At 44.8% G+C, this 22,848-nt stretch overlaps 1 pseudogene; it reads right to left on the bottom strand.

The window, feature by feature from the left end:
• Positions 1 to 22,848, bottom strand: part of LOC135505629 (mediator of RNA polymerase II transcription subunit 23-like) — a 34,733-nt pseudogene that overhangs the window by 10,294 nt on the left and 1,591 nt on the right.

Raw genomic sequence — 22,848 nt, 5'->3', positions numbered from 1 at the left:
TCCGCACCAGGCTTCTTGTGCGTGTCCTCGGCCCAGTACCACCAGTGCCAGCACCACGCATCAGGCCTACAGTGCACCTTGCGTCTCCAGCGCTGCCGGAGCCTTCCTCTCCTGCGCTGCCGGAGTCTCCCGCCTGTTCAGCGTTCAGTGGGGTTCTGGGTGAGGACTACTAGGCTATGGTCGGCGGCGAGGTGGACTATCATAGGGTTAAGACATTAATAGAGGGGGTCTGCCCGAGCCTTCCACCTCTCCTGCGCTGTCGGAGTCTCCCGCCTGTTCAGCGCTGCCAGAGCCTTCCTCCTCTACAGCACTGCTGGAGTCTCCTGCCTGTTCAGTGCAGCCAGTGCTGCCAGTCTGCATGGAGCAGCCAGAGCTGCATCTGGAGCAGCCAGAGCTGCCAGTCTGCATGGAGCAGCCTGAGCTGCCAGCCAGAGCATCCAGAGCCCAGTCTGCATGGAGCAGCCAGAGCTGCCAGTCTGCATGGAGCAGCCAGAGCTGCCAGTCTGCATGGAGCAGCCAGAGCTGTCAGTCTGCAAGTAGCTGCCAGTCTGCAAGGAGCTGCCAGTCTGCAAGGAGCCGCCAGAGCTGCCAGTCTGCAAGAAGCCGCCAGAGCTGTCAGTCTGTATGGAGCAGCCAGAGCCGCCAGTCATCATGGAGCAGCCAGAGCCGCCAGTCAGCATGGAGCAGCCAGATCCGTCAGTCTGCCAGGATCTGCCAGTCAGCCAGACTCTTCCAGATCCGCCAGTCAGCCAGACTCTTCCAGATCCGCCAGTCAGCCAGACTCTTCCAGATCCGCCAGTCAGCCAGACTCTTCCAGATCCGCCAGTCAGCCAGACTGTTCCAGATCTGCCAGTCAGCCAGACTGTTCCAGATCCGCCAGTCAACCAGACTCTTCCAGATCCGCCAGTCAGCCAGGATCTGCCAGAACCGCCAGCCAGCCAGGATCTGCCGGATCCAACTACCTGCCTGAGCTTCCTCTCAGTGCTGGGCTTCCTCTCAGTGCTGGGCTTCCTCTCAGTGCTGGGCTTCCCCGCAGTCCCGAGCTTCCCCGCAGTCCCGAGCTTCCCCGCAGTCCCGAGCTTCCCCGCAGTCCCGAGCTTCCCCGCAGTCCCGAGCTGCTCCTCAGTCCCGAGCTGCCCCTCAGTTCAGTGGGGTTCTGGGTGAGGACTACTAGGCTATGGTCGGCGGCGAGGGTGGACTATCATAGGACGCGAGGAGGAGGGATTAAGACATTAATAGAGTGGGGTCCACGTCCCGCGCCGGAGCCGCCACCATGGACAGACGCCCACCCGGACCCTCCCCTATTGTTTTGATGTGCGTCCGGGAGTCCGCACCTTAGGAGGGGGGGTTCTGTCACGCCCTGGTCGTATATATTGTGTTTGTCTTCATTTATTTGGTCAGGCTAGGGTGTGACATGGGTTTATTGTGGTGTGTTTTGTCTTGGGGTTTTGTGGGGTGTTGGGTGTGTGGCTTGGTGGGGTTATCTAGCAAGGTCTATGGCTGTCTGGAGTGGTTCTCAATCAGAGGCAGGTGTTTATCGTTTTCTCTGATTGGGAACCATATTTAGGCAGCCATATTCTTTGAGTATTTCGTGGGTGATTGTTCCTGTCTCTGTGTTTGTTGTCACCACATAGGCTGTATAGGTTTTTGTTCCATTTGTTGTTTTTGTATAGTTCGTTTTTCATTCGTCATTAAACATGTCTCAAAAATACCACGCTGCATTTTGGTCCGCTTCTCCTTCGACAGACGAGAACCGTTACATCGTGCTGATTTTTACACTGTGAGAGGGAATCCACAACAGCAATTTAGCAGCACGGCGCTAGCTACAGGTTGTCAGTCAGACTCCACAACTTCTGCTTCAGAAAGCACTTTAACAATGCCTTGCTAGTATAGACTGGGCCTGTGATTTTTTTTTTTTTTAAAGATGGTAGCGGCAGGAAAGCTGTATCGGTGCTATCAGAAATAGTGGAGAGTAGAGATTCACATTTAGTCAAGTGTAATTCTCATTCAGAGCTTGTGATTAGAATGACAAGTGGGCAGTTGAGGAGTGTGTGTGTATATATGGTCAGGCTGTTTCCATCCACACAACGTACAGTTATTAAACAGGGGTGTGCCGACCTCGTCAAACTACTATTCGTCTCCATCACACTTGATACTCATAATAGGATTCACTCGTGATCGGAAAACCCAGAAGTATGCTTTAAATGCCTGTAAAGCCTATATCTCAAGTGCACATTACTGCACTATCACTCAGAGCGCATCTCAGAGGGTTTTTACTATTTACCACAGCGTAAAAATGTGCTCTATTGAAATGTATGATTTAAAAAAAAAAAAATTAGGCTAGGGTTAAGCATAAGGATAACAGTGTGGTTAAGTTTAGGGTTAGGTTTAAAATCTGATTTTAAGAAAATAAATTGTAGAAATATGCGGGGTTAAGACTTTATGGCTGTGGTAAATAGTGATCACCATCTCAGAGTACAAAGAACAAGAACGACATATGAAAATGCGAATGATTCACTTAGTTCTATTCAATTACCAATGAAATAGGCTAATAAATACCATAATGCATGACTGGCTATTGTTGCCAGCATTTATTCTAGACACAGATTTAGCCTATGCCATAGCATTTGTACAATCAAAATAAACTATTTGACTTTTCCCCCCAAAAATTACATTACAGCCTTATTCTAAAATGTATTTTTATTAAAGTCCCCCTCAATCTACAAACAATACCCCATAATGACAAAGCAAAAACAGCTTTTTAAGACATTTTTGCATATTTATTAAAAATAAATACTATTCAGACCCTTTACTCAGTATTTTGTTAAAGCACCTTTGGCAGCGATTACAACCTTGAGTCTTCTTGCATATGACACTACAAGCTTGGCACTATAAGGACACAAAGCGAGACCCAGATGCAGACACAGGAGGCAGATTGTTTGAGTCTTTGATATGTATTATTCAATCCAAAAGGGGTAGGCAAGAGACTGGTCGTGGACAGGCAAAATGTCAAAACCAGTTCAGAGTCCAGGAGGTACAGAGGGGCAGGCAGGCTCGAGTTCAGGGCAGGCAGAATGGCCAGGCAGGCGGGTACTGAGTCCAGAAAACAGGCAAGGGTCAAAACCGGGAGGACTAGTAAAAGGGAATAGAATCAGGAGAACGGGAAAAACCACTGGTTGACTTGAAAGACATACAAGACGAACTGACACAGAGAGACAAGAAACACAGGGATAAATACACCAGGGAAAATAAGCGGCACCTGGAGGGGGTGGAGACAATCATAAGGACAGGTGAAACAGATCAGGGTGTGACAGGCACACCTGTATTTGGGGAGTTTCTCCCATTCTTCTCTGCAGATAATTTTAAGGCTATGTCAGGTTGGATGGGGAGTGTCTCCTGTGTTGTCTTGGCTGTGTGATTAGGTTCATTGTCTTGTTGGAAGGTGAACCTTCGCCCCAGTCTGAGGTCCTGAGTTCCCTGGAGCAGGTTTTCATCAAAGATGTCTCTGTACTTTGCTCCATTCATCTTTCCCTCGATCCTGACTAGTCTCACAGTCCCTGCAGCTGAACATTCATGGTACCAGGTTTCCTTCAGACGTGATGCTTGGCATTCAGGCCAAAGAGTTCAATCTTGGTCTCATCAGATCAGAGAATCTTGTTTCTCATGGTCTGAGTCCTTTAGGTGCCTTTTGGCAAACTCCAAGTGGGCTGTCATGTGCTTTTTACTAAGGAGTCGCTTCCATCTGGCCACCCTACCATAAAGGCCTGATTGGTGGAGTGCTGCAGAGATGGTAGTCCTTCTGGAAGGTGCTCTCATCTCCACAGAGGAACTCTGGAGTGCTGTCAGAGTGGACATCGGGTTCTTGGTCACCTCTCTGATCAAGGCCCTTCTCCCCCGATTGCTCAGTTCGCCCAGGCAGAGAGCACAAGAAAGAGTCTTGGTGGTTCCAAACTTCTTCAATTTAAGAATGATGTAGGTCACTGTGTTCTTGTGGACCTTCAATACTGCAGAAATGTTTTGGTAGACTTCCCCATATCTGTGCGCTGACACAATACTGTCTCGGAGCTCTACGGACAATTCCTTCGACCTCATGGCTTGGATTTTGCTCTGCCAACTGTGGGACCTTTTATATAGACGTGTGCCTTTCCAAATCATGCCCAACCAATTTAATTTACCACAGGTGGACTCCAATCAATTTGTAAAAACATCTCAAGGATGATCAATGGATACAGGATGCACCTGAGCTTAATTTCAAGTCTCATATCAAAGGATCTGAATACTTACGTAAATACCTAATTTCCCCTTTTTTCTTTGTAAAAATGTCCAAAAACCTGTTTTTGCTTTGTTATTATGGGGTACTGTGTGCAGATTGCTGCAATTCCTTTGTTATTATTATTATATATATTTTTTAATCCATTTTAGAATAAGCTGTAACGTAACAAAATGTGGAAACCGTGAAGGGGTCTGAATACTTTCCGAATGCACTGTACTTGCTTAAAGCAGGCACTGGACACTAGAGGTGTGACGTTTAAACCAATTTGGTATTGTGAACGTTTAGAAATAATTCCTAACCACAATGCAGTTATCACAAAACTACCACTAACAGGTCCAGATCATAATAATCATAAAGGCAAACATTTAAATTAAACAAATACCTAATGCAACAATGCTGTAACTTGGAGGAGATATGCATCTTTCAAATTATTTGTCAAGGATATAAAGTGCACCGGACGCCGTCATCGGCTGCCATAGTTGGAAAAATGGCAAAGAGTGAGACAAGGAAGCAAAAGCAGCGAAGTCTTGTATGGCAATACTTCGAGAAGTTAAATGAGAAGGTGATGAAATTCAAACTTTGCGAGGTGGAATTGGGCTACAGTGGCAGTACAGATGTAATGCTGAAAGGGACGCACCCTGAGACCCAACTCATTGCTGGTAGCAGTGTGATAAGGGACAGAGTGAGAAAATCCCATTGCTGATTACAGAAATGATTGCAGTTGATATGCAGCCATTGTTAATGGTAGAGGATGTCGTGACAGTTCTGATAGATCAATTTTACAATGAATGTTCTGCAAAGCGCAATGTCTCAAATGCCATATGTGGAGTTAACAACAGATTGTTGGACATCTATGAACACGCTGTCACATATCACTGCAACGAGCCATCACATTAATGAGAAGTGGGACATGAAGTTCCATGTACTAACCACTGAGAACAAGGAGAGGCACACAACAGAGAACCTAAAACACTATTAATACTATCATTGCCCAGTGGGTGGGGGACAGCAGTAAGGTAGGTAGCCAGCCAGGATCATGTGGATTGAACTGCATTGCCTCCTACCGGTCATACACAGGACCATATCTGAATTGTCAATTCCCGTCATTTTATGTTATTCATATCCATCACTCTTGACAACTGTGTTTCTGAACATGCAGAAATAATTGTGCGTTCTGATACCTGGCCCAGACAGGTTTCAGGGGCCTCGGCAACCAGATCTCTGGTTGCCCCCATTGACCAAGCCACTTGGGGGTACTGTTGCCACAGCAAATGCTTGGGGAGAAGGGCCCCGAGCCAAACAACCTTTTTAACGAAAGAGGCTCATCCAAATACATCCGCCTGTCCCTCTCAGGAATCCAGAGGAACCAACACGTTTATTTGGAAGCACTGTGCTAGGATTATCCATTATTAGTCTCTGGAGTGAAGTAACTCGCCACTCATCTGCAAACATTTTAAGCAGGGGTAAGTGACACTTCACAGCTGTAGGGACAGGAGATAAATAACTTCATCCGAACCTGGAGGAACTCTGCTTTGGGAGAGAAAACGCCATCAAAGGCACGTTTACCACCAATTGTTCACTCTCCTCCGCTGAATCCAAAGATGACTCATGTCAACAGATTCTCACTTTGAAAACCCTACAGAGCATATCAGGAATAGTGCATAATCTTTGCCAGCAAAACCAGCATGAGCCTAACTCGGCTGGTTAGTCTTTTTGAACGGACTCTTACCACTGGCCATCTGACTCAAACAAGGAGCACTGGCTACAAAATCAAATCAAATCAAAGTTTATTTGTCACGTGCGCCGAATACAACAGGTGTAGACCTTACAGTGAAATGCTTACTTACAGGCTCTAACCAATAGTGCGGAAAAAATGTATGTATGTATGTATGTATGTATGTATGTATGTATGTATGTATGTATGTATGTATGTATGTGTGTGTAGGTATGTAGGTCGGGAAATAAAACAACAGTAAAAAGACATTTGAAAATAACAGTAGCAAGGCTATATACAGACACTGGTTAGTCAGGCTTATTGAGGTAGTATGTACATGTAGGTATGATTAAAGTGACTATGCATATATGATGAACAGAGAGTAGCAGTAGCGTAAAAGAGGGGTGGGTGGTGGGTGGTGGGACACAATGCAGATAGCCCGGTTAGCCAATGTGCGGGAGCACTGGTTGGTAGGGCAAATATAGGTAGTATGTACATGAATGTATAGTTAAAGTGACTATGCATATAAGATAAACAGCGAGTAGCAGCAGTGTAAAAGAGGGTTTGTGGGGGCACACAATGCAAATAGTCCGGGGTAACCATTTGGTTACCTGTTCAGGAGTCTTATGGCTTGGGGTTAAAAACTGTTCAGAAGCCTTTTTGTCCTAGACTTGGCACTCCGGTACCGCTTGCCATTCGGTGGTAGAGAGAACAGTCTATGACTGGGGTGGCTGTGGTCTTTGACAATATTTAGGGCCTTCCTCTGACACGCCTGGTGTAGAGGTCCTGGATGGCAGGCAGCTTAGCCGCAGTGATATACTGTATTGGGCCGTACGCACTACCCTCGGTAGTGCCTTGCGGTCAGAGGCCGAGCAATTGCCATACCAGGCAGTGATGCAACCAGTCAGGATGCTCTCGATGTTGCAGCTGTAGAACCGTTTGAGGATCTCAGGACCCATGCCAAATCTTTTTAGTTTCCTGAGGGGGAATAGGCTTTGTCGTGCCCTCTTCACGACTGTCTTGGTGTGTTTGGACCGTTCTAGTTTGTTGTTGATGTGGACGCCAAGGAACTTGAAGCTCTCAACCTGCTCCACTACAGCCCCGTCGATGAGAATGGGGCGTGCTCGGTGCTCCTTTTCCTGTAGTTCACAATAATCTCCTTATTCTTGGTTACTTTGAGGGAAAGGTTGGTATTCTGGCACCACCCGGCCAGGTCTCTGACCTCCTCCCTATAGGCTGTCTCGTTGTTGTCGGTGATCAAGCCTACCACTGTTGTGTCGTCTGCAAACTTAATGATGATGTTGGAGTCATGCCTAGCCATGCAGTCTTGGGTGAACAGGGAGTACAGGAGGGGACTGAGCATGCAAATCAAATCAAATTTCTTTATATAGCCCTTCGTACATCAGTTGATATCTCAAAGTGCTGTACAGAAACCCAGCCTAAAACCCCAAACAGCAAGCAATACAGTTGAAACTGGAGTAGCAGCACGGCCAGGTGGACTGGGGACAGCAAGGAGTCATCATGTCAGGTAGTCCTGAGGCATGGTCCTAGGGCTCAGGTCCTCCGAGAGAGAGAAATAAAGAGAGAAAGAGAGAATTAGAGAGAGCACACTTAAATTCACACAGGACACCGAATAGGACAGGAGAAGTACTCCAGATATAACAAACTGACACTAGCCCCCCGACACATAAACTACTGCAGCATAAATACTGGAGGCTAAGACAGGAGTGTGTCAGGAGACACTGTGGCCCCATCCGAGGACACCCCCGGACAGGGCCAAACAGGAAGGATATAACCCCACCCACTTTGCCAAAGCACAGCCCCCACACCACTAGAGGGATATCTTCAACCACCAACTTACCATCCTGAGACAACGCAGAGTATAGCCCACAAAGATCTCCGCCACGGGACAACCCAAGTGTGGGGTGCCAACCCAGACAGGAAGATCACATCAGTGACTCAACCCACTCAAGTGACGCACCCCTCCTAGGGACGGTATGAAAGAGCCCCAGTAAGCCAGTGACTCAGCCCCTGTAATAGGGTTAGAGGCAGAGAATCCCAGTGGAAAGAGGGGAACCGGCCAGGCAGAGACAGCAAGGGCGGTTCGTTGTTCCAGAGCCTTTCCGTTCACCTTCCCACTCCTGGGCCAGACTACACTCAATCATATGACCCACTGAAGAGATGAGTCTTCAGTAAAGACTTAAAGGTTGAGACCGAGTTTGCGTCTCTTACATAAGTCGGCAGACCATTCCATAAAAATGGAGCTCTATAGGAGAAAGCCCTGCCTCCAGCTGTTTGCTTAGAAATTCTAGGGACAATTAGGAGGCCTGCGTCTTGTGACCGTAGCGTACGTGTAGGTATGTACGGCAGGACCAAATCAGAGAGATAGGTAGGAGCAAGCCCATGTAATGCTTTGTAGGTTAGCAGTAAAACCTTGAAATCAGCCCTTGCCTTGACAGGAAGCCAGTGTAGGGAGGCTAGCACTGGAGTAATATGATCACATTTTTTGGTTCTAGTCAGGATTCTAGCAGCCGTATTTAGCACTAACTGAAGTTTATTTAGTGCTTTATCCGGGTAGCCGGAAAGTAGAGCATTGTAGTAGTCTAACCTAGAAGTGACAAAAGCATGGATACATTTTTCTGCATAATTTTTGGACAGAAAGTTTCTGATTTTTGCAATGTTACGTAGATGGAAAAAAGCTGTCCTTGAAATGGTCTTGATATGTTCTTCAAAAGAGAGCTCGGGGTCCTTCACAGTTTTATTTGAGACGACTGTACAACCATTAAGATTAATTGTCAGATTCAACAGAAGATCTCTTTGTTTCTTGGGACCTCGAACAAGCATTTATGTTTTGTGCGAGTTTAAAAGTAGAAGGTTTGCAGCCATCCACTTCCTTATGTCTGAAACACATGCTTCTAGCGAGGGCAATTTTGGGGCTTTACCATGTTTCATTGAAATGTACAGCTGTATGTCATCTGCATAGCAGTGAAAGTTCACCATTCACAGAGAAACTGATATATTTCCGACAGATAAGATCTAAACCAGGCCAGAACTTGTCCATGTAGACCAATTTGGGTTTCCAATCTCTCCAAAATAATGATCGTAGGTATCAAAAGCAGCACTAAGGTCTAGGAGCACGAGGACAGATGCAGAGCCTCGGTCTGATGCCATTAAAAGGTCATTTACCACCTTCACAAGTGCAGTCTCAGTGCTATGACAGGGTCTAAAACCAGACTGCATTTCGTATACATTGTTTGTCTTCAGGAAGGCAGTGAGTTTCTGGGCTTTTAATTTTTTTTGAGAGGATGCACCCCTGGGGAGCTCCAGTGTTGAGGATCAGCGTGGCAGATGTGTTGCTACCTACCCTCACCACCTGGGGGTGGCCTGTCAGGAAGTCCAAGATCCAGTTGCAGAGGAGGGTGTTTAGTCCCAGGTTCCTTAGCTTAGTGATGGGTACTATGGTGTTGAATGCTGAGCTGTAGTCAATGAATAACAATCTCACATCGGTGTTCCTTTTTCCAGTTGGGAAAGGGCAGTGTTGAGTGCAATGGAGATTGCATCATCTGTGGATCTGTTTGGGCGGTATGCAAATTGGTGTGGGTCTAGGGTTTCTGGGATAATGGTGTTGATGTGAGCCATTACCAGCCTTTCAAAGCACTTCATGGCTACAGACGTGAGTGCTACGGGTCTGTAGTCCTTTAGGCAGGTTGCCTTTGTGTTCTTGGGCACAGGAACTGTGGTGGTCTGCTTGAAACATGATGGTATTACAGACTATCAGGGACATGTTGAAAATGTCAGTGAAGACACTTACCAGTTGGTCAGCACATGCCCGGAGCATACGTCCTGGTAATCCGTCTGGCTCCGCAGCCTTGTGTATGTTGACCTGTTTAAAGGTCTTACTGACGTCGACTACGGAGAGAGTGATCACACCGTCATCCGGAACAGCTGATGCTCTCATGCATGCCTCAGTGTTGCTTGCCTCGAAGCGAGCATAGAAGTGACTTAGCTCGTCTGGTAGGCTCGTGTCACTGGGCAGCTCGCAGCTGTGCTTCCCTTTGTAGTCTGTAATAGTTTGCAAGCCCTGCCACATCCGACGAGCATCGGAGCCAATGTAGTATGATTTTATCTCAGCCCTGTATTGATGCTTTGCCTGTTTGATTGTTCGTCGCAGGGCATAGCGGGATTTCTTGTAAACTTCTGGGTTAGAGTCCCACACCTTGAAAGCAGCAGCTCTACCCTTTAGCTCAGTGCGAATGTTGCCTGTAATCCATGGCTTCTGGTTGGGGTACATATGTACAGTCACTGTGGGGACAACGTCCTCGATGCACTTATTGATAAAGCCAGTGACTGATGTGGTGTATTCCTCAATGTCATGTTCCAGTCTGTGATAGCAAAACAGTCTTGTAGTTTAGCATCTGCTTCATCTGACCACTTTTTTATAGACTGAGTCACTGCTGCTTCCTGCTTTAATTTTTTGCTTGTAAGCAGGAATCAGGAGGATAGAGTTGTGGTCGGATTTACCAAATTGAGGGAGAGCTTTGTACTCGTCTCTGTGTGTGAAGTACAGGTGATATAGAATTTTTTTCCCTCTGGTTGCACATTTAACATGTTGATGGAGATTTGGTAGAACTGATTTAAGTTTCCCTGCATTAAAGTCTCCGGCCACTAGGAGCGCCACCTCTGGGTGAGTGGTTTCCTGTTTGCTTATTTCCTTATACAGCTGACTGAGAGCGGTCTTAGTGCCAGCATCTGTTTGTGGTGGTAAATAAACATCCACGAAAAGTATAGCTGAGAACTCTCTAAGCAAGTAGTGTGGGCTGCAATTTATCACAATATACTCTACTTGCAGCGAGCAAAATCTATAGACTTCCTTAGATTTCGTGCACCAGCTGTATTTGTTTACAAATATGCACATAAAAATCTTTGTCTAATCCGAGGTGATTGATCGCTGTCCTGATATCCAGAAGCTCTTTTCTGCCGTAAGATACGGTTGCAGAAACATTATGTACAAAATAATTGACAAATATTGCGAAAACCCCCCACATAATAGCACAATTGGTTGGGCGCCCGTAAAACTGCTGCCATTTCTTCCGGCGCCATTTTCTTCAGCACAAGCAGAGCAGAAAGTAGTTAGCTTTTGGCAAACACAAAAACCGATACCAAGACCCAAAACTCGCAACATCTAGGGGGACAAGTACTATTCTCACCACTAACAGACACCTAAGTTGGAGCCGGATCTCGTAGCCTTCAAGTGCTTGAAAAGTTTGTAAATTGCGTGACACGTTATTCCTTCAGGCTCGCTGAAGAGCAAAGAATTTAGGAAATGGATGCAGGCCCCGGTATTATAGCCAGGAAGGTGGGGCTTCCGAGGGCGAGCTCAGTTGGGCGTCATTTCAGTTTGCTTCGGGTGAATAGGATTGGTCGTTGACTCCTCATAGTATGTTATACCGAGTGACAGATTGAAAGGGCACTGTCCTTTGTCTGGAGAGGGAGCAGCTGCACCACAGGGAGACCATGCCCTCTATTCCCCATTCACTTAACATTCACAGAGCTCACCTAATCATCTTTTCAAAACATGTTACTTTATTACAATGTTCCCAGGTTAACTCATATTATTTATTAATGATATATATGGATTGAAATACAGTCATTAGGTCCTAATCTATGGATTTCACATGACTGGGAATACAGATATGCATCTGTTAGTTACAGATACCTTTAAAAAAAGGTAGGGGCGTGGGTCAGAAAACCAGTCAGTGTGACCACCATTTGCCTCATGCAGCATGACACTTCTCCTTCCCATAGAGTTGATCAGGCTGTTGATTGTGGAATGTTGTCCCACTCCTTGTCCCACTCCTCTTCAATGGCTGTGGAACACACTGTCGTACCCATTGATACAGAGCATCTCAAACATGCTCAATGGGTGACATATCTGGTGAATATACAGCCCATGGAAGAACTGGGACATTTTCAGATTCCAGGAATCGTGTACAGATCCTTGCGACATGGGGCTGTGTATTATCATGCTGAAACATGAGGTGATGGCCGCTGTTGGGCCTCAGGATTTAATTTCCACTGTATCTCTGTGCATTCAAATTGCCATTGATAAAATGCAATTGTGTTAATAGTCTGTACCGTATGCCTGCCAATACCATAACCCCACCGCCACCATGGGACACTGTTCACAACGTTATCAGCAAACCGCTCACCCACACAACGACATACACATGGTCTGCGGTTGTGAGGCCGGTTGGGCGTACTGCCAAATTCTCTAAAAATGAGTTTGGAGGCGGCTTCTACATCTGCATTGCTTGCTGTTTAAGGCTGGGTTTCTGTACAGCACTTTGTGACATCGGCTGATGTAAAAAGGGCTTTATAAATACATTTGATTGATTGATTATGGTAGATACATTAACATTCAATTCTCTGGTGGACATTCCTGCAGTCAGCATGCCAATTGCACGCTCCCTCAAAACTTGAGACACGTGGCATTGTGTTGTGTGACAAAACTGCACATTTCTAGAGTGCCCTTTTATCGTCCCCAGCACAAGGTGCACCTGTGTAATGAACACGTTGTTTAATCAGCTTCTTGACATGCCACACCTGTCAGGTGGATGGATTATCTTGGTAAAGAATAAATGCTCCCTAACAGGGATGTAAAACAACAAACCTTTTTTGTGTTTATGGAAAATTTTTGGGATCTTATGTCAGCTCATGAAACATGGGACCCACAGTTAACATGTTGTGTTCATATTTTTATTCAGTATAGATACAGAGATATCTATCTGATTCTCTGAGTCAATAATTCTCTATGGCTACCCCTGTAGACATAAACTCTAAGCTCAGTCAGGAACTAACTCTCTGTACCTGAAGAGGAGCAGGGAAGAAGCTGAGGGTGTGAGAGGCCCTGCTGTGAAGAGTGTGGTTCATAATGGTCTGCAGGATGCCCTTACACCAGTACCCTGGATGGAGTCAGAGCCTATGAAGAAATCTGGGACAGGGAAAGCAGAGGAAGGAAAATGAGTCTTGGGTTATGACATGGGTACTTATTGCGGGGGGCCGCCCTATTTTTGCGGCTTGTGGTGATTTTCCTATTTTCCATTCATAATACATAACAATGATACAATTTCCCTCCAGAGTGGTGCAGTGGTCTAAGGCACTGCATCGCAGTGCTCGCTGTGCCACTAGAGATTCTGGGTTTGAGTCCAGGCTCTGTCGCAGCCGGCCGCGACCGGGTGGCCCATGGGGCGGCGCACAATTGGCCCAGCATCGTCCGGGTTAGGGGAGGGTTTGGCCGGCAGGGATATCCTTGTCTCGTTCCGCACTAGCGACTCCTGTGGCGGGCCGAGCGCAGTGCACGCTGACACGGTAGCCAGGTGTACTGTGTTTCCTCCGACACATTGGTGCGGCTGGCTTCTGGGTTGGATGGGCATTGATGTCATCCTAACTAACTCAGTGTACACTTCTGTGTTTTGTTTCCAAGATCTCAGCGATCACTGCCTTTGCCTGCATCCGGACCATATCACCTCCACCCTACCTGACACCCTAGACCCACTCCAATTTGCTTACCAATTGGTCCACAGATGACGCAATCTCAACCACACTGCACACTGCCCTAAAAAATCTGGACAAGAGAATACCATTTTAGAATGCTGTTTTCGACTACAGCCTGAATCACCATAGTACATTGAATTGTTCCCTCGAGACCCTGGGTCTAGATAGCAGTATACTGTAGCTGTTGACTTCCTGATGGGCCGCCCCCAGGGTTTGAGGGTAGGCAACAACATCTCCACCACTCTTATCCTCAACACTGGGGCCCCACATATCAATATGCTACTAGCTCATTTTGTAGTCCCTGTTAACCCACATGGATCGAATGCACGTAAAATCATCAAGTTTGCGGAACACAACAGTGGTATTGATTAATAAAAATGACAGGGAGGAAGAGGGCTGGAGTGTGGTGTCAGGACAATAACCTCACACTCAACGTCAATAAAACTAAGGAATGATTGTGGACTTCAGGAAACAGCAGAGGGAACACCCCCTATCCACATCGATGGAACAGTAGTGGAGAGGGTAGTAAGTTTTAAGTTCGATTCACATCACAGACAAACTGAAGTTCCACTCACACAGACAATGGAAAGACAAGTATTTTTGTTGTACCTCAGGAGGCTGAAGAAATTTGTCTTGTCACCAAAAGCACTCAAAACTTTTACAGATGCAAATTTAGAGAACATTTCTAGCCTGTATCACCATGCCTACTTTGACAAAACATATCCGCCCACAACCAATCTCAGAAACAACAAAATAGTGCAACTCACACTCCGCCCACAACCGTACGAGGGTATGAGGTCACCGGGGGCAAACTACCTGCCCTCCAGGACACCTACACCAAATGATGTTACAGGAAGGCCACAAAGATCATCAAGGACAACACCCACCCGAGCCACTGCCTGTTCACCCCGCTATCATCCAGAAGGCGAGGTCAGTACAGGTGCTTCAAAGCTGGGACCGAGAGACTGAAAATAGCTTTATCTCAAGGCCATCAGACTGTTAAACAGCAACCACTTTAACATTGATTAAGGCTGACTGCAACACACTGACTGAACTCCAGCCACTTCAATAATGGGAATTGATGGGAAGGATGTTAAATATATCACTAGCCACTTTAAACAATGCTACCTAATATAATGTTTACATACCCTACATTATTCATCTCATATGTTTACGTTATACTGTACTCTATCATCTACTGCATCCTTCATGAATACATGTATCACTAGCCACTTTAACTATGCCACTTTGTTTACATACACATCTCATATGAGGATATTCTGAAAACCCTTGTTACATTTTGCTGCTGATAATAATATCTTTACTGGTCAAATGTGGCACTGTGTATCTGCCTATGCTGCTCTGCACCATCACTCATTCATATCTTTATGTACATATTCTTTATCCCCTTACACTGTGCACTAGTTTTGCAATTGTTAGTTAGATTAAATTGTTGGTTATTACTGCATTGTCGGAACTGGAAGCACAAGCATTTCACCCTCCAAATAACATCTGTAAACCATGTTTGTGACAAATAAAATTTGATTTGATTTGATTTGATTTAATGGGTCAGCGGTCAAATGGCCTCCACTCACCACAGTCAAACGCTCCTTAAAACACTTCTGCAAGCAGGCCTTTCTAATTGACCTGGCCGGGGTATCCTAGAATGACATTGACCTCCTCTCGTCAGTAGATGATGCCTGGCTATTCTTTAAAAGTGCCTTCCTCACCATCTTAAATAAGCATGCCCCGTTCAAAAAATGTAGAACTAGGAATAGATATAGTCCTTGGTTCACTCCAGACCTGTCTGCCCTTGACCAGCACCAAAACATCCTGTGGCATTCTGCATTAGCATCGAATAGCCCCTGTGATATGCAACTTTTCAGGGAAGTTAGGAACAAATATCCACAGGCAGTTAGGAAAGCTAAGGCCAGCTTTTTCAAACAGAAATTTGCATCCTGTAGAACTAACTCAAAAAAGTTCTGAGACACTGTAAAGTCCATGGAGAATAAGAGCACTTCCTCCCAGCTGCCCACTGCTCTGAGGCTAGGAAACACTGTCACCACTGATAAATTCACTATAATTGAGAATTGCAATAAGCATTTTTCTACGGCAGGCCATGCTTTCCACCTGGCTCCCCCTACCCCGGTCAACTGCCCTGTACCCTCCACAGTAACCCGCCAAAGCCCCCACCATTTCTCCTTTACCCAAATAGGTGATGTTCTGAAAGAACTGCAAAATCTGGACCCCTACAAATCAGATGGGCTAGACAATCTGGACCCTTTATTTCTAAAATGATCTGCCGAAATTGTTGCAACTCCTAGTACTAGCCTGTTCAACCTCTTTTTCGTATCATCTGAGATTCCCAAAGGTTGGAAAGCTGCCGCGGTCATCCCCTCTTCAAAGGGGGTGACACTCTAGATCCAAACTGCTACAGACCTATATCTATCCTAACCTGTCTTTCTAAGGTCCTTGAATGCCAAGTTAACAAACAGATTACCGATCATTTTGAATCCCACCGTACCTTCTCCCCTATGCAATCTGGTTTCAGAGCTGGTCATGGGTGCACCTCAGCCACGCTCAAGGTCCTAAACGATATCTTAACCGCCATCGATAAGAGACATTACTGTGCAGCCATATTCATCGACCTGGCCTAGGCTTTCGACTCTGTCAATCACCACATTCTTATTGGCAGACTCGACAGCCTTGGCTTCTCAAATGATTGCCTCGCCTGGTTTGCCAACTACTTATCAGATAGAGTTCAGTGTGTCAAATCGGAGGGTCTGCTGTCCGGACCTCTGGCAGTCTCTATGGGGGTGCCACAGGGTTCAATCCTCGGGCCGACTCTCTTCTCTGTATACATCAATGATGTTGCTCTTGCTGCTGGTGATTCTCTGGTACACCTCTAAGGAGACGACACCATTCTGTATACTTCTGACCCCTCTTTGGACACTGTGTTAACTAACCTCCAGATGAGCTTCAATGCCATACAACTCTCCTTCCATGGCCTCCAACTGCTCTTAAACGCATGGAAAACTAAATGCATGCTATTCAACGGATCACTGCCCGCACCTGCTCGCCTGTCTAGCATCACTACTCTGGACAGCTCTGACTTAGAATACGTGGACAACTACAAATACCTAGGTGTCTGGTTAGAATGTAAACTCTCCTTCCAGACTCACATTAAGCATCTCCAATCCAAAATTAAATCTAGAATTGGCTTCCTTATATTGCAACAAAGCATCCTTCACTCATGCTGCCAAACATACCCTCGTAAAACTGACCATCCTAACGATCCTCGACTTCAGTGATGTCATCTATAAAATAGCCTCCAACACTCTACTCAACTAACTGGATGCAGTCTTTCACAGTGCCATTAGTTTTGTCACCAAAGCTCCATACACTACCCACCATTGCGACCTGTACGCTCTCGTTGGTTGGCCCTCACTTCATACGCGTCGCCAAACCCACTGGCTACAGGTTATCTACAAGTCTCTGCTAGGTAAAGCCCTGCCTTATCTCAGCTCACTGGTCACCATAGCAGCACCCACTCGTAGCATGCGCTCCAGCAGGTATATCTCACTGGTCACCCAAAAAAGCCAATTCCTCCTTTGGTCGTCTTTCCTTCCAGTTCTCTGCTGCCAATGACTGGAACGAACTGCAAAAATCTCTGAAGCTGGAGACTCATATCTCCCTCACTAGCTTTAAGCACCAGCTGTCAGAGCAGCGCACAGATCACTGCACCTGTACATAGCCCATCTATCTACCTACCTCATCCCCATACAGTATTTATTTATTTATCTTGCTCCTTTCGACCCCAGTATCTCTACTTGCACATTCATCTTCTGCACATCTACCATTCCAGTGTTTAATTGCTATATTGTAATTACTTCGCCACCATGGCCTATTTATTGCCTTAACTCCCTTATCTTACCCCATTTGCAATCACTGTATATAGACTTTTTGTTTTCTTTTGTTCTACTGTATTATTGACTATGTTTTGTTTATTCCATGTGTAACTCTGTGTTGTTGTATGTGTTGAATTGCTACGCTTTATCTTGGCCAGGTCGAAGTTGCAAATGAGAACTTGTTCTCAACTAGCCTACCTGGTTAAATAAAGATGAAATTAAAATGAATAAAATAAAAAAAACGTGAGGAAAGGAGAAGGGACTCAACAATGAACATTGTGAAACAAAAACAGAGAAACAGACTGACCAATGCACATCTGGATTGCCTCACAAGGACAGCAGCAACAGACTATACATTTAGAATGAATTCCGTCAAGGAGCAGAAGGGACATTTTTGCTCATCCAACTACTGAGGTAACCCTTAATATGGGTCTTATACATTTGATGTGTGTATGTATACTGTACATACAGTGTCTTCGGAAACATTTTCCATATTTTGTTATGTTACAGCCTTACTCTAAAATTGATTCAATATTAAACAAATCCTCAATCTACACACAGTACCCCATAATTACAAAGCGAAAACAGGTTTTTCAAATGTATTGCAAATGTATACTTTTTCTATACCTTCTTTACATAAGTATTCAGATCCTTTGCTATGAGACTCGAAATTGCACACAGGTGCATCCTGTTTCCATGAATTATCCTTGATGTTTCTACAATTTGATTGGAGTCCACCTTTGGTTAATTCAATTGATTGAACATGATTTGGAAAGGCACACACCTGCTCATATAAGGTCCCACAGTTGACAGTGCATGTCAGAACAAAAACTAAGCCATGAGATCAAAGGAATTGTCCGTAGAGCTCTGAGACAGGATTGTGTCGAGGCACAGATCTGGGGAAGGGTAGCAAAAACTTTCTGTAGCATTGACAATCCCCAAGAACACAGTGGCTTACATCATTCTTAAATGGAAAAAGTTTTGAACCACAAAGACTCTTCCTACAGCTGGCCCCCAGGCCAAACTGAGCAACCAAGGAAGAAGGGCCTTGGTCAGGGAGGTGACCAGGGAGGTGACCAAGAACCCGATGGTCACTCTGACAGAGCTGTAGAGTTCCTCAGTAGAGATGGGAGAACCTTCCAGAAGGACAATCATCTCTGCAACACTCCACCAATCAGGCCTTTATGGTAGAGTGGTCAGTCAGTAACATAACAAAATGTAGAAAAAGTCAAGGGGTCTGAATACTTTCCAAATGCAGTGCTGTGGGAAAGTATTGCCCCCTTACTGATTTTCTTTATGTTATCAGATTTTAAACCAAAACCTAATATTAGATAAAGGGAACCTGAGATAACAAATAACAAAATAAATGCATACTTAAAATAAATTATAAAATAAAAGTTATGCAACACCCAATTCCCCTGTGTGAAAAAGTAATTGCCCCCTTACACTCAATAACTAGTTGTGCCACATTCAGCTGCAATGACAGCAACCAAATGCTTCCTGTAGTTGTTGGTCAGTCTCTCACATCACTATGGAGGAATTTTGGCCCACCTTTGCATGCCTGAAATGTGCTGTATAAATGAAGCTTAAACATAGCTTAAACATAGCTTAAACATAGCAGACCCAAATGTCCGCGCTAAATCTGACGTGTCTTATTTTTCTACAGTGAAAGGTTTGGTTTTCGCCAGAAAATAATGGGACATAAAAAGTTGACGCTTGTCCGACATAATGTTTTATTTGAACGTTCCAAAACATACGGATGGTTTTTAGTTATTCAGTTTGGCCTGCTTAGAACACAGCCCAGGAAATACTGATGAATGCCTTGATGCCCAGGGACTCTATCTCCATGTAGACCAGCAGAGGGCTGTAGTTCTCCACCAGGACTGGGGCCAGGGCACTGTTAGACTTGGCATGGGCAAACTTGATCACTCGTGTGGGCGATGCTGTTGATGAGGCTAGAGTGAAATTAGACAGGACATTTAGTCCGATTTTTTAAATTGTTGAGTATTTGCTTACCTTTTTTTAAAGGCTTTGATCACTAAATTGTCAGAATACTGCATATGCAAGTGCTGGTTTTTTTTGCAGAAAACAGCTAAATGTTCAAGGCATTATTGGCTTAGAAATTGCAGATGGCTTTTTATTGTAAAATCAATAAGCACTGAATCCTCTGCAAAGCCACCAGAGCGTATTTTTCATGACTTAAATAAGAGCCCACTCATCTCTGTAAAAATAGCTTTTAGGTTGAAATGGATATATGTTGTTTAAACTCACCACCACCACCACCTTCTTTCCTCAGTTCTAAATGGCAACTAACAGCAGGGAAAATACAACCGTGATCAACAAGAGAGGGAGGAAGACGTCACGCTTCAACATGCTCATCTGTTCTTTGTGATGTAGCACAGAGAAATGTAATTTCTTACACACTGGGCTACACTGAACTGATTTAGGTGAAATGACGACAACGTTTACATGTTATGTTTAGATATAAACTCATTATTTAAACCTCATTCCGTTTTAAACAGGACAGTATTAATGTGAATAAATTGACATGGCATGCCATTAAAAAGAACACGACAAGGATACAAATTACTATTTTTAAGGAGATTATTTTTACCACAGCATTTCAAGCAGGGTATTTTTTTACTTAATTTAAAACATCATAGGACGCCTCCTCAAGTCTTCCTGTAAGCCTCTCGTAGGCTGAGGATATTCCATTTTTACTTCAATAACCCCTATTAAGAGCTCTAACTGCACTGACCACAAATAAACGCAACATGCAACAATTTTACTGAGTTACAGTTCATGTAAAGAAATCAGTGAATTGAAATAAATTCACTAGGCCCTAATCTATGGATTTCACATGACTGGGAATACAGATACTCATCTCAAAAGGAGAAATGCTCACTAACGGGGATATAAACACATTTCTGCACAAAATTTGAGAGGAACACGCTTTTTGTTCGTATGGAACATTTCTGGGATATTTTATTTCAGCTCAAAAACATGGAACCAACACTTTATATGTTGCGTTTATATTTTTGTAAATTAAGTAAGATGTTACGACGCCGAACTGCAGTCAGGTCAATACCCTGGTGAGGACAATGGTCACGCAGATGAGCTTCCCTGAGACGGTTTCTGACCGTTTATGCAGAAATTCTTTGGTTGTGCAAACCCACAGCTTACTCAGCTGTCCGGATGGCTGGTCTCAGACAATCCCGAAGGTGAAGAAGTCCGATGTGGAGGTCCTGGACTGGCCTGATTCCACATGGTCTGCAGTTGAACCTACTGTCAAATTCTCAAAAACGACCTCGGAGGCGGCTTATGGAAACAGCTCTAGTGGACATTCCTGCAGTCAGCATGCCAATTGCACACTCCCTCAAAACTTGAGACATCTGTGGCATTGTGTTGTGTGACAAAACTGCACATTTTAGTGTCCTTTTATTGTCCCCAGCACAAGGCGCACCTGTGTAATGATCATGCTGTTTAATCAGGTTCTTGATATGCCACACCTGTCAGGTGGATGTGTTATCTTGGAAAAGGAGAAAATCTCACTAACAAGGATGTAAACAAATTTGTGCACAACATTTTTGAGAAATATGCTTTTTGTGCATATGGAATATCTGTGGGATCTTCTATTTCAGCTCATGAAACATGGGACCAACATTTTACATGTTGCGTTTATTTTTGTTCAGTGTAAATGAATCATCACTGTTTATGTTGCTGTATTATCCTGTGAGCAGAACAGTAGTAGTGGTTGTAGGGACAATAGAGATATTTGGTATCTGTATCTATCTCTATGGTAAGTATAGCTCACCTCATCCTGGTGTGGACAGTGAGAGAGTCCATTCATGGGTAGTGGTGTGATGGAGCCTGATGCGGTACAGTTGGTGCCAGGTAAGGTTATGCGCATGCTGCCGTTGCCATAGATAGTCTCCACCAGCATGTCCATGGGCAGAGTGAAGCACTCTGAGTTAGTGGAGTAGGCATTACACAGCAAGGCGATTTTATAATCCGTCATCCCCAGGGACTTGTTCCTCAGGCTCTGCTGGAGAAACCTAAACACACAAGGACAGGTAGAGTTCAATATGAGGCATGTCGTTTAAATGCAATTGAATCACAGATTTGAGATGTTTGCTTTTATCTCAAACTCAAGGGATCAAAAATCATGCATCTGTGAGTTACACTACACGTTGGTGACCACTGACCACTGTAATACTTTTAGACTGACTGCCTGAAGCCTTCTGCATGCTTCGGGTTCAGCTGGCGCCTACCGAACGAGTGTGCTCGCATACTCCTTTTAATAAACTTTAGCTTGAAAAACAATAACAAAATGTGGCATGCCAGATGCCATAGCCAGCATACTTCCTGAAAATAGTCATAATTAATCAAGAAATCTCATTAATTTTGACGTTTTGTCGATCTTACTCGCACAATTTTACATTAAGATGTTTGTTGCAGTATTTCTCAAGTTAAAAATTGTGCATGAAAACAATTCATCTCTCGCTGAATGACAACAAAGACTTAATTGAAGAATCCATTCTGTTGACCAATCACCAGCGAAGGCGCGTAGACTTCGGCCACAGACTACCGACTTCGGCTTGTCTTGAGAATTTTTGTTGGTGTGCACTAACAGCCGGAAATACCCTTGCCGAAGACCAAAATGTCATCATAATGTATGCATGAACTGTTCCGAACTGTTTCGGATGGGAAGCATGTGGACACCTTACATGTAAGTGTATCCATCTTCCTAGTAGACAGCATGACAGATAAGAGCTGGTATTAAGGGCCTATTGTTCTATAAGGTGGAGGAGACAGTCTCTTACTCATGGTGCAGCTTGAGGGAGTGGGAAATGCGGATCTGGCGTGGGTCGACTGGGGCTTGCTGATGTCCGGCACCGGGATGCACTGTCGAAATACACACATCACAATGTCTTTAGCAATACCAATAAATCGTCTTCAATAAATCCTAAATTCATAACAATGTCTTGTAAACAAAGTAGACACCAAGTAAATAGCTTTAGAACCGGACTAGTATAATGCATTATTATCTCATTGAAACACGTTACTCATTCGTTCACAATTTGCTGTATCATCATTGGTCAAAAGCTAATAAATAACTACTTAGCTCCGTGATAAGCTGTACGAGTCAACCATGAGTGTGTGTGTGTTAGTGCAGCGTTAGTACACAGATTCAGTATTTGCATGCTAATGCAAGATTTGGCTGGGAGTTAATAGATGGAGCTGTGGCTGCAGATGCCTTAATTGCGTCCCCTTGGATACGGCAGCTCCATATGTAGTTAGGCTCAAAGTGGAGGATCCTGGTTCCTGCAGGGCTGCTCAGACAGATGGAGGAAACTGAAATAACAGGCCCTCAGAGCTCTGATGGCAGCACAGTCTCT

Source organism: Oncorhynchus masou, chromosome 19, assembly GCF_036934945.1.
Source record: "Oncorhynchus masou masou isolate Uvic2021 chromosome 19, UVic_Omas_1.1, whole genome shotgun sequence".
Classification (NCBI taxonomy): Eukaryota; Metazoa; Chordata; class Actinopteri; order Salmoniformes; family Salmonidae; genus Oncorhynchus; species Oncorhynchus masou.
The sequence above is the reverse complement of the archived record's forward strand: the minus strand, read 5'-3'. Positions and strand labels throughout refer to the sequence as shown.